Raw genomic sequence first — 12,017 nt, 5'->3', positions numbered from 1 at the left:
CAGAGGTGGACACATAAGAGGGTTAACCGGATTATATTGAATATAGCTGAATATTGTCAATTAAGGTAAGGACCACAAAATCTAAATGTTGTCTTTGTTTTTGTTTTTTGTTTTTTAAATGGCCATCAAACTCCTTTAGAGGCTGAAGATCTCTTCTGGAAAATATTAGCTGCACAGCAGTCATTATGGATTTTCAGTCATTTTTTAAATATTTCCAAGCTGATGGAAATTTAATACACATTGTTATGTAAATGTATGTTAATTTACATGCAAATGGGTCAATCAAATCCAAAAGCTCTGCTGCCAAGCTGCAGAAATATAGCTTAAAGGGAACCTTATCTGGTGAAAAAAAAAGAGTTTAACTGCTCTGCGATCGCCTAACGCCGATTGGCGTCTAGTCTTGGGGATGGAGATTAGCAGGGAACACACGAATGCGCGATCGTTCCCTACCGAGTCACGGAGCAGAGCTCCGTGATCAGCCTGCCAGCCTGCGATCGCGGCTGGCAGGTTGTTAGACAAAAAATGTTTTAATTTACATGTACAGTGCTGCAATCTACTGCAGAACTGTACGGGGGACAGCTCTGTCACTGAGCTGTCCCTTTGATTTGCAGGGAAACAGATCCCTCTCATAGGCATCTATGACTGGATCTCAGGGGGAGGGAAAGTGGGTGGCAAAAAAAAACAAAACAAAAAAAAAAAACACACTTTATTAAAAAAAAAAAAAAAAAAAAAACAACACTAATATTAATTACAAAAAAAAAAATACAAATCGCAGCAGCAATCAGATACCACCAACAGAAAGCTCTGTTGGTGGGCAGAAAAGGAGGCAAGATTTATTTGGCTGCTACAGTAGTAATAGTAGTAAAGTAGTATTGCCGTTCAATGTACTGTTAAAGCTGCAGAGTGCAAAATTGCAAAAAAATGGCCTGGTCACTTGGGGGATGTAAGCCTTTGGTCCTACTTACCTGGGGCTTCTACCGGCCCCCTGCAGACGTCCTGTACCCACACCGGGACAAACCAATCCTCCAGTCCCCCGCAGCGAGGCAGTTTTGTTTCCAGCGACTGGCCAGTCAGTGGCCACAGTGCCTTTATGGCCCTGGCCGTGCGCATCCTCGATCAGGCCCCCGTCACCATCCTGCGCATACACAGTATGAGAAAATCAGGATGCTCTTGGTGATGGGAGCATTTGGAAGTAGTTTTACTTATTGGCCACAAGATCATGCTATACTAACTCCGCTTTCTAAAAATAGAAAACAGAACCAAGTGTTCACATGTGTTTGCAGGTATTTATAAACAAGGAAGTAGAAAAACGTGGCACAAGTTGCTAAGTGGTTAAAGAGTACCACCCGAGGCGGCCTTTTTTTGTAGTAATAATAATAATAATAATAATAACGTGTTATAATTCAATTTAAACCACTTTACACCACTCCATTGGCCGCATGCACGGGTATTTCAGCAAAATCGATGTTTTTAAAACATCTTTTTTGCACCAGTTCGAGCGCAAATATTACGTTTTGAAACATTTATTCTGCAGGAAGTGGTTAAACACAACTCCTCTGTGATGATTTGCTCAGCTGCCTGTGCAGGCAGGCAGCTTTTTGACCATTGTGTAGGTTTGCATGCTGCAGGACTCTGGAAAGAAGAGCTTCTGTCAGTTTTGCAGGTTGTGCTTGCTGAGGAATTTGCATATGTTGTCATGCAAATTGCCTGGCCACATTCATTGGAGGCGTGTACTATAAGTACTATGTGTGTCCCACAATGCTTTGCTGTTCATATGGATTCCTTCCTGTGAAACACTCTGGAGAGTGTCAGCCTTGCTCATTGTTTGAAGTTCAGCTTAGAGTAATTCCTGGGACTGCAATTAGGCAGGTCCCTTAGTGCAGTTAGGATTGTATATCTGTTTGCTTGTCTGTTGCGATTGTCTTGTCCCTGCGGTGGCCGACAGGAAGTCGTGCTGATCTCTGTTCTTGGAGTATAGCTGGTGAAGCGGTTGCTACCAGCTATCTCTTCTGTTCTGTCTCACTTGGATCGCGCTAGCCACTTTCCGCTGGTGCTGTGGATCCTTCTGTTCTGTCTTCCTGGATCGCACTCGCCTTGCGCTAGTGCTGTGGATCCTTCTGGTCTGCTACTCTGTTCTGTCTGCCTGATCGCACTCGCTTCGCGCAAGTGCTGTGGATCCTTCTGTTCTGTCTACCTGGATCGCGCTAGCCACTTTCGCTAGTGCTGTGGATCCTATCTTTTGCTTGTCCCTGTTTTCGTGTGTCTGTCTTGTCTGCTACGGACGCTTGCTGGAGGCTCGGTGAGGTAACCGTTAAGCAAGCGTTCGCGTCCTCTGTTTCATGTTTGTCTGTCGATGGTTAGTTAGGCGTGCTTGTCTCTATTGTGCTTATCACGTGGAGACCGCGCATAACCGCGTGCACTGTTGCGAATGAGTGCGGTGTTCGCGGTTAGCTAGCGTTTGTTATTTTCCGTATCTCCTCATTGTATGATTTGCTGTGCCTTTGCTACTCTCGTGTTCCGCCTTGCTGTAGCCGTGTGTCACGTCTGGCGATCGCACCTCTCGCGATCGCGTTCCTACTTCATATCTGCTGTGGTGTGTGTACAGTCGCGGGTTGGCGACTAGTTTTATGCACACACACACAATCTGTCTCTGTGCTCACTCTCAATCGCTTCTCTTGCGATTACGTTTCTTCCCTTCGCACAATTCCTGTCTGGCGTGTGTGGTAGGGCAGAGGAGCTGTTCCTCTGCACTCCACAGCTCCACCTGCCGACAGGAATTTCCCTCTGCAGGTGCATTGCACCTACTGCTGGGTTCCTGCAAATTACACGCTTGTGGAGGATTTCCACAGTGTCAGCGCACGGCTTGTGCGCTGATCACGGAGAGAATTCCACAATCGTTACATCCTCCTTTTGTTCTTATATTAAACAATATTACATTTTCTGAAACAAAAGAACATTCCAGCTTATTCATGGAATCACCATATAACTTTTCACAGATATTTATGCTTTAAAGCAGCAGGGTCATGCCAAGAAAAAAAAACATGATAACTACTTGTTCTGCTTACATAACAGATGTCCACATTTTAATTTCAGTGTATTTTATTTAGTAAATAAAGAAAATTCTGTTCCTGGCATTTGCCATCTTGATTCCCTCTGACTGAAGCCAATCCTGATGTCATTTTCCCGCTTATTTTTTGTTTTTCTTAGACTCTGCACTGTCATAGCTAGCTTGCTTTGTAAACATGCGAGCACAGCATGGATTAGATTTCAGCTTCACAATAACCTGTCCTCAGCCAATCAGTGAGGAGCAGGAATGTGGGAGGGGAGATGACCAGCTTCCTTCTCATCAGCAATGTACCAAATAGAGTCAATCTGACTGAGATAAGATTCATAATCTGCAAAAAAAAAACCATCAAAAGAGTTTAAACCAGGCCTCACTTGGTCATGTATCAAAAACTTTATTGTAGAGAAAATACACAGCAATCACAAACTGTCTCAAGAGGAATCTAATAAAAACCTTTAAAAACACTTGGATCCCAAGGATTGGCTCAGCAGTCCCTGCATCCACACACACTTCACACACATCCGTCCATGACATTCATCCAGTGAGAGTAGCGCCCAATGCATAAAGTGTGGCCACACAGCTCTGGGATAAATTGATTAATTAACTGTTGTTCAGAGAATACTTCTGTCAGCACAGCTTGTCCAAAGCATATCCTAAACTAAACTGCCAGTGCTTGATTGAATCATATACACAGTTCCAGGGCGAGTATTAATGCAGGCTGTGCAGTTCTTAGAAGGTACAATCCATTGCATATGGGTCTGCAGAAGTCACAGGTCAGCCAAATTAGCAACACTACACAGCACAGCAGTCCATCAACCATCAGCTGAAAGCGCAGTTAAGAAGTCAGAAGTTTAACAGGTTGTTAAGGCACAAGCGTGTGTTAAAAACAGCAAAGCATCAGCAGCATGTCATATGTTCCATCTTGTTAAACGGGGACGGGCGCCCCTGTATCTTACGTGTCCCAGTAGGCTTGTGTTGGTCTTAAGCTTGTCAGTGTGCACATGAGCTATACCATCTCACTGATGATGAGAAAAGCCACTCGCGCTCGATCAGCGCATCCGCATGCATTATTCAGTTTTTGTATGAACTCCTCTAATTCTTCTCTGCTACCCTTCCACACCACCAGCACATCGTCTATAAATCGAATCCACATAGTGACGTGGCGTCGGAATGTATTGAGTACATATACGTCCCTTCTTTCCCAAAATCCTAGATGGAGACACGCGTACGCCGGCGCACACACCGCTCCCATCGATGTCCCAGCCACCTGGCGATAGAACACACCTCCAAAAAGGAAATAGTTTTCTGTCAGGACCAATCGTAACATATCCATTACGAACCAATTGTGATCAGTCTGGGCTGGATAGGCCTCATCGAGGAAAAAGGATATGGCCTCGAGGCCCACCTGATGGGGAATCGACATGTACAGGGACTCCACGTCGATCCCCACCAGGAGGGCCCCCGGGGGCACCTGCAAGCCAGAGATGACCCTTAGGACATCCCTGGTATCTTGCACATATGACGGAAGGCTCTGTACTAGCTTTTTCAATTTTTGGTCTACAAACTGTCCAATTCTCTCTGTTGGTCCTCCATTCCCCGATAAGATCGGGCGACCCGGAGGTTTTTCCTTGTTTTTATGGAGTTTGGGAATTAGGTATAGAGTGGGTCTAACATATTCCTCAATTTTCAAAAATTCAAATTCCGCCTTCGACAGGAGGCCTTGTCTAAACGCCCCTTCCATTTTATCATTGATTTCTCCAATTAAATTAAATCTTAACCCTAACAAAGACATAAAAATAAAAAGCTCTGAACAGAAAGGACATGATTCATCCCTCTGCTATATATACGAATCTTGATATACATTTTAAGAGCTGTGAAAATATGCATAAAGGCACCACTGAAGTTTGGGCATCTCTTGCCAGTAACAAAGATGGCGCCTCTGAACATATCAGGTGATCGCCGCCTGAATATAAAAAGGACTGACCATCCCTCTCCTCCTTAAGCCACACCCTGATGAAGCCCATTGGGCGAAACATGTAGGTGGGAGGAGCTACAGGAGGCCGGCCTTGTCCATTGCTTGGAGTCCACACCGCTCGGAGAGCGCTCTCCACCGCCGTCACCGCTGTCATGCGGATGCGCTGATCGAGTGCGAGTGGCTTTTCTCATCATCAGTGAGATGGTATAGCTCATGTGCATACTGACAAGCTTAAGACCAACACAAGCCTACTGGGACACGTAAGATACAGGGGCGCCCGTCCCCGTTTAACAAGATGGAACATATGACATGCTGCTGATGCTTTGCTGTTTTTAACACACGCTTGTGCCTTAACAACCTGTTAAACTTCTGACTTCTTAACTGCGCTTTCAGCTGATGGTTGATGGACTGCTGTGCTGTGTAGTGTTGCTAATTTGGCTGACCTGTGACTTCTGCAGACCCATATGCAATGGATTGTACCTTCTAAGAACTGCACAGCCTGCATTAATACTCGCCCTGGAACTGTGTATATGATTCAATCAAGCACTGGCAGTTTAGTTTAGGATATGCTTTGGACAAGCTGTGCTGACAGAAGTATTCTCTGAACAACAGTTAATTAATCAATTTATCCCAGAGCTGTGTGGCCACACTTTATGCATTGGGCGCTACTCTCACTGGATGAATGTCATGGACGGATGTGTGTGAAGTGTGTGTGGAATGCAGGGACTGCTGAGCCAATCCTTGGGATCCAAGTGTTTTTAAAGGTTTTTATTAGATTCCTCTTGAGACAGTTTGTGATTGCTGTGTATTTTCTCTACAATAAAGTTTTTGATACATGACCAAGTGAGGCCTGGTTTAAACTCTTTTGATGTTTTTTTTTTTGCAGATTTAGATATCTGAGTTTAAGGCCCATAAACATCTGACGCATCTGCGCACACAGTGTAGTTCATGTGTGGCGCAGAGAGACAATCAATTGTTTGGTCATGTGAAGACCTATGTTCAATTCAAATTGTTGAGATAAGATTCATTACAGCAGAAACTTTTCTCATTAGATTGGAGTGCTTGCATTTCAGGGTGAGCTTCCAGGCTGCATAATGAACACAGAGCAGAGGGTAAATGGAATTTGATTTTGTAGCTGACAATCCCTCTTTAACCACTTCCCGACCGCCGTATATACAATTGGCGGCCGGGAAGTGCACCCCGCAAGGACCGCCGTATAGACAAATGGCGGCGGTCCTTGTAGGGGCATGGGCGGAGCGATCGCGTCATCCGTGACGCGATCCTCCGCCTCCGCCTGGCGTCGCTCACCCGCCGCAACATCCCGCCAGCCGTACGGAAGCGCCGGCGGGATGTTAACCCGACGATCGCCGCATACAAAGTGTATAATACACTTTGTAATGTTTACAAAGTGTATTATCCAGGCTGCCTCCTGCCCTGGTGGTCCCAGTGTCCGAGGGACCACCAGGGCAGGCTGCAGCCACCCTAGTATGCACCAAGCACACTGATTTCCCCCCCCCGCCCCAGATCGCCCACAGCACCCATCAGACCCCCCCCCTGCCCACCCCCCAGACCCCTGTTTGCACCCAATCACCCCCCTAATCACCCATCAATCACTCCCTGTCACTATCTGTCAACGCTATTTTTTTTATCCCCCCCCCCTGCCCCCTGCTCCCTCCTGATCACCCCCCCACCCCTCAGATTCTCCCCGAACCCCCCCCCCCAGACCCCCCCCCATGCACTGTATGCATCTATCCCCCCTGATCACCTGTCAATCACCTGTCAATCACCTGTCAATCACCCATCAATCACCCCCTGTCACTGCCACCCATCAATCAGCCCCTAACCTGCCCCTTGCGGGCAATCTTATCACCCCCCCACACCAATAGATCACCCGCAGATCCGACATCAGATCACCTCCCAAATCCATTGTTTACATCTATTCTCTCTTCTAAACACCCACTAATTATCCATCAATCACCCATCAATCACCCCCTATCACCACTTGTCACTTTTACCTATCAGATCAGACCCTAATCTGCCCCTTGCGGGCACCCAATCACCCGCCCACACGCTCAGATTGCCCTCTGACCCCCCCTTATCAATTCACCAGTGCATTAATTACATCTGTTCTTCCCTGTAATAACCCACTGATCACCTGTTAATCACCTATCACCCATCAATCACCCCCTGTCACCCCCTGTCACTGCCACCCATCAATCAGCCCCTAACCTGCCCCTTGCGGGCAATCTGATCACCCAACCACACCATTAGATCGCCCGCAAACCCGCCGTCAGATTACCTCCCAAGTGTATTGTTTACATCTGTTATCTTCTCTAAACACCCACTAATTACCCATCAATCACCCATCAATAACCCCCTATCACCACCTGTCACTGTTACCTATCAGATCAGACCCTAATCTGCCCCTTGCGGGCACCCAATCACCCGCCCACACGCTCAGATTGCCCTCAGACCCCCCCCCTTATCAATTCGCCAGTGCATTAATTACATCTGTCCTTCCCTGTAATAACCCACTGATCACCTGTCAATCACCTGCCAATCACCTATCACCCATCAATCACCCCCTGTCACTGCCACCCAACAATCAGCCCCTAACCTGCCCCTTGCGGGCAATCTGATCACCCACCCACACCAATAGATCGCCCGCAGATCCGACATCAGATCACCACCCAAGCGCAGCGTTTACATCTATTCTCTCCTCTAAACACCCACTAATTACCCATCAATCACCCATCAATCACCCCCTATCACCACCTGTCACTGTTACCCATCAGATCAGACCCTAATCTGCCCCTTTGCGGGCACCCAATCACCCGCCTACACGCTCAGATTGCCCTCAGACCCCCCCCCCCCTTATCAATTCGCCAGGGCATTATTTACATCTGTCCTTCCCTGTAATAACCCACTGATCACCTGTCAATCACCTGTCAATCACCCATCAATCACCCCCTGTCACTGCCACCCATCAATCACCCCCTGTCACTGCCACCTATCAATCAGCCCCTAACCTGCCCCTTGCGGGCAAACTGATCACCCACCCACACCAATAGATCGCCCGCAGATCCGACATCAGATCACCACCCAAGCGCAGTGTTTCCATCTATTCTCTCCTCTAAACACCCACTAATTACCCATCAATCACCCCCTATCACCACCTGTCACTGTTACCCATCAGATCAGACCCTAATCTGCCCCTTGCGGGCACCCAATCACCCGCCTACACGCTCAGATTGCCCTCAGACCCCCCCTTATCAATTCGCCAGTGCAATATTTACATCTGTTCTCCCCTGTAATAACCCACTGATTACCTGTCAATCACCTATCAATCACCCATCAATCACCCCCTGTCACTGCCACCCATCAATCACCCCCTGTCACTGCCACCCATCAATCACCCGCTGTCACTGCCACCCATCAATCAGCCCCTAACCTGCCCCTTGCGGGCAATCTGATCACCCACCCACACCAATAGATCGCCCGCAGATCCGACGTCCGATCACCTCCCAAGTGCAGTGCTTACATCTGTTCTCTACCCTAAACACCCAGTAATTACCCATCAATCACCCCCTGTCCATCAATTACCCATCAATCACCCGCCCACACCCTCAGAATGCCCTCAGACCCCAGCCCTGATCACCTCGCCAGTGCATTGCTTGCATCTATTCCCCCCTCTAATCACACCTTGAGACACCCATCAATCACCTCCTGTCACCCCCTAGCACACCTACCCAACAGATCAGGCCCTAATTTGCCCCGTGTGGGCTCCTGATCACTCGGCCACACCCTCAGATCCCCCTCAGACCCCCTTCCGATCACCTCCCCAGTGCATTGATTGCATCTATTTTCCCCTCTAACCACCCCCTGAGACACCCATCAATCACCTCCTGTCACCCCCCTAGCACTCCTATCCATCAGATCAGCGGAAATTGATTTTAATTGTGTTTTTTCACAAAATGTCATTTTCCGCTAACTTGTGACAAAAAATAAAATCTTCTATGAACTCACCATACTCCTAACGGAATACTTTGGGGTGTCTTCTTTCTAAAATGGGGTCATTTGTGGGGTTCCTATACTGCCCTGGCATTTTAGGGGCCCTAAACCGTGAGGAGTAGTCTTGAAACGAAATTTCTCAAAATGACCTGTGAAATCCTTGGACTTTGGGCCCTTTAGTGCATTTAGGGTGCAAAAAAGTGCCACACATGTGGTATCGCCGTACTCAGGAGAAGTAGTATAATGTGTTTTGGGGTGTATTTTTACACATACCCATGCTGAGTGGGAGAAAGATCTCTGTAAATGGACAATTGTGTGTAAAAAAAAATTAAAAAATTGTCATTTACAGAGATATTTCTTCCACCCAGCATGGGTATGTGTAAAAATACACCCCAAAACACATTATACTACTTCTCCTGAGTATGGCAATACCACATGTGTGGCACTTTTTTGCAGCCTAACTGCGCTAAGGGGTCCAAAGTCCAATGAGCACCTTTAGGCTTTACAGGGGTGCTTACAATTTAGCACCCCCCCAAAATGTCAGGACAGTAAACACACCCCACAAATGACCCATTTTGGAAAGTAGACCCTTCAAGGTATTCAGAGAGGGGCATGGTGAGTCCGTGGCAGATTTCATTTTTTTTGTCGCAAGTTAGAAGAAATGGAAACTTTTTTTTTTTTTTTTTGTCACAAAGTGTCATTTTCCGCTTACTTGTGACAAAAAATAATATCTTCTATGAACTCATTATGCCTCTCAGTGAATACTTTGGGATGTCTTCTTTCCAAAATGGGGTCATTTGGGGGGTATTTATACTATCCTGGAATTCTAGCCCCTCATGAAACATGACAGGGGGTCAGAAAAGTCATAGATGCTAGAAAATGGGAAAATTCACTTTTTGCACCATAGTTTGTAAACGCTATAACTTTTACCCAAACCAATAAATATACACTGAATGGGTTTTTTTTTTATCCAAAACATGTTTGTCCACATTTTTCGCGCTGCATGTATGCAGAAATTTTACTTTATTTGAAAAATGTCAGCACAGAAAGTTAAAAAAATCATTTTTTTGCCAAAATTCATGTCTTTTTTGATGAACATAATAAAAAGTAAAAATCGCAGGAGCAATCAAATAGCACCAAAAGAAAGCTTTATTAGTGACAAGAAAAGGAGCCAAAATTCATTTAGGTGGTAGGTTGTATGAGCGAGCAATAAACCGTGAAAGCTGCAGTGGACTGAATGGAAAAAAAGTGGCCGGTCCTTAAGGGGTAGAAAGCCCTAGGTCCTCAAGTGGTTAACCTGTTCCAATTCATTTTTTTCTCACATACAACCTCCCAACATTGTGATCTTGCTGTGCTGCTGTTGGGGGAGGTGGTAGGGAGTCTACACCCTCGCAATCAGCAAGGGGTCAGGACTGGTGGCAGCTCCCATGTTGTAGCTCCCTCCCACATTGCACATGTGCCAGCATAATTAGTTAGCATAGCGCAGAAGGGGATCAAAGTGCCGCACTTGATGCAAGTAGCCAGATGCTGTACTGGACTAGATCCGGTGGTGGCGCAACCATCTGCAAATGTGCCCATGTAATATTCATATTAGGTGGCGCAGTGACGTAGCACAGGGTCAGTGGAGATCAGAGCGTCAGACTTAGTATGTAAAGAACTGCAATACATTTCAAAGCTTAAAGGGCACTGAGCACCCACCACGCTTTTTTGTTTAAGTAACACAGTATACTGTTGGGTGCTGGGAGGTTAGGGGAAGCACCATTGCTTACCTATGGTGGGCTTCTCCTGTAGCCCACATCCATGTGGAGTGTGCCATCACCGTGTGTAAACAGTTCAAAGATCCCACCTGTGGAGCATGCTCCCAGCTGGCAATGGATGCCAGGAGATGCATGATGGGAGCTGTAGTTTGTACATTTATCTACTACAGTACATCTAACTACTACAGTACATTTATGTACTGCAGCTCCTGGGCCAGTGGTGCTCATCCAATATTCGGGTATCCAAACTACCCAGATAATCCAAACTTTTTCCACTAACTGAACTTTGAATAGCAATTCGGATATTTTTTTAAATCCGAATAGCACTATCCAAGCAAACTCGGATTTCCCATCTGAAATCCGAAAGCCAAAATCACCGTCAATGGCAAAAATCAGAGAGAGAGAGAGAGAGAGAGAGAGAGAGAGAGAGAGAGAGAGAGAGAGAGAGAGAGAAGAGAGAGAGAGAGAGAGAGAGAGAGAGAGAGAGAGAGAGAGCTACACTGCAGCAAATAGACACCGCTGAGGACCGCCCATTTCCAGAGACTCTCTGCCCACATCCCAGATCTCACCACCACAGATGAAGAGAGGAAACTCTATATCCTACTGGGGGAAGAGGAAAAAACTGTGCAAATAGCTGCCTGATATATCACTGCCTGCCACCAACTGAGAGGAACATGATACCACATGGACTGTATAACCCCATACTCCCCTCCCCTATGGAATGTATACCTATACCCCCTCCCCTATGGACTATATATCTCATCCCCCCATACCATCCATTACATCCTCCACACTACTATGGACTGTATACCTATATCCTCCCCTTATTCCCACAACCCCCCTTCCCCATGTTAATGCTTTGTTTTGCTTTGACAATGCTAAATGTATTTGGTCCTGCCAATAAAGCTTTTTTGGATTTGGATTGGATTTGGAGAAAGAGATAGAGAGAGCGAGAGAGACAGAAAGAGAGAGAGAGAGAGAGAGAGAGAGAGAGAGAGAAAGAGAGAGAGAGAGAGAGAGAGAGAGAGAGAGAGAGAGAGAGAGAGCTAGAGAGACAGAAAGAGAGAGAGAGAGAGAGAGAGAGACAGAAAGAGAGCTAGAGAGACAGAGAGAGAGAGAGAGAGAGAAAGAGAGAGAGAGAGAGAGAGAGAGAAAGAGAGAGAGAGAGAGAGAGAGAGAGAGAGAGAGAGAGAGAGAGAGAGAGAGAGAC

At 46.5% G+C, this 12,017-nt stretch overlaps 1 protein-coding gene across 1 annotated transcript in view; it reads left to right on the top strand.

The window, feature by feature from the left end:
* Window positions 1-12,017, top strand: part of LOC137571251 (cytochrome P450 2F2-like) — a 57,214-nt gene continuing 45,197 nt past the window's right edge. The window contains exon 1 of the mRNA XM_068280126.1: window positions 1-65. The gene's annotated coding sequence lies outside the window, so the exon portion shown is untranslated. The remainder of the gene's footprint in view (window positions 66-12,017) is intronic.

Source organism: Hyperolius riggenbachi, chromosome 4 (assembly GCF_040937935.1).
Source record: "Hyperolius riggenbachi isolate aHypRig1 chromosome 4, aHypRig1.pri, whole genome shotgun sequence".
Lineage (NCBI taxonomy): Eukaryota > Metazoa > Chordata > Amphibia > Anura > Hyperoliidae > Hyperolius > Hyperolius riggenbachi.
The sequence above is the reverse complement of the archived record's forward strand: the minus strand, read 5'-3'. Positions and strand labels throughout refer to the sequence as shown.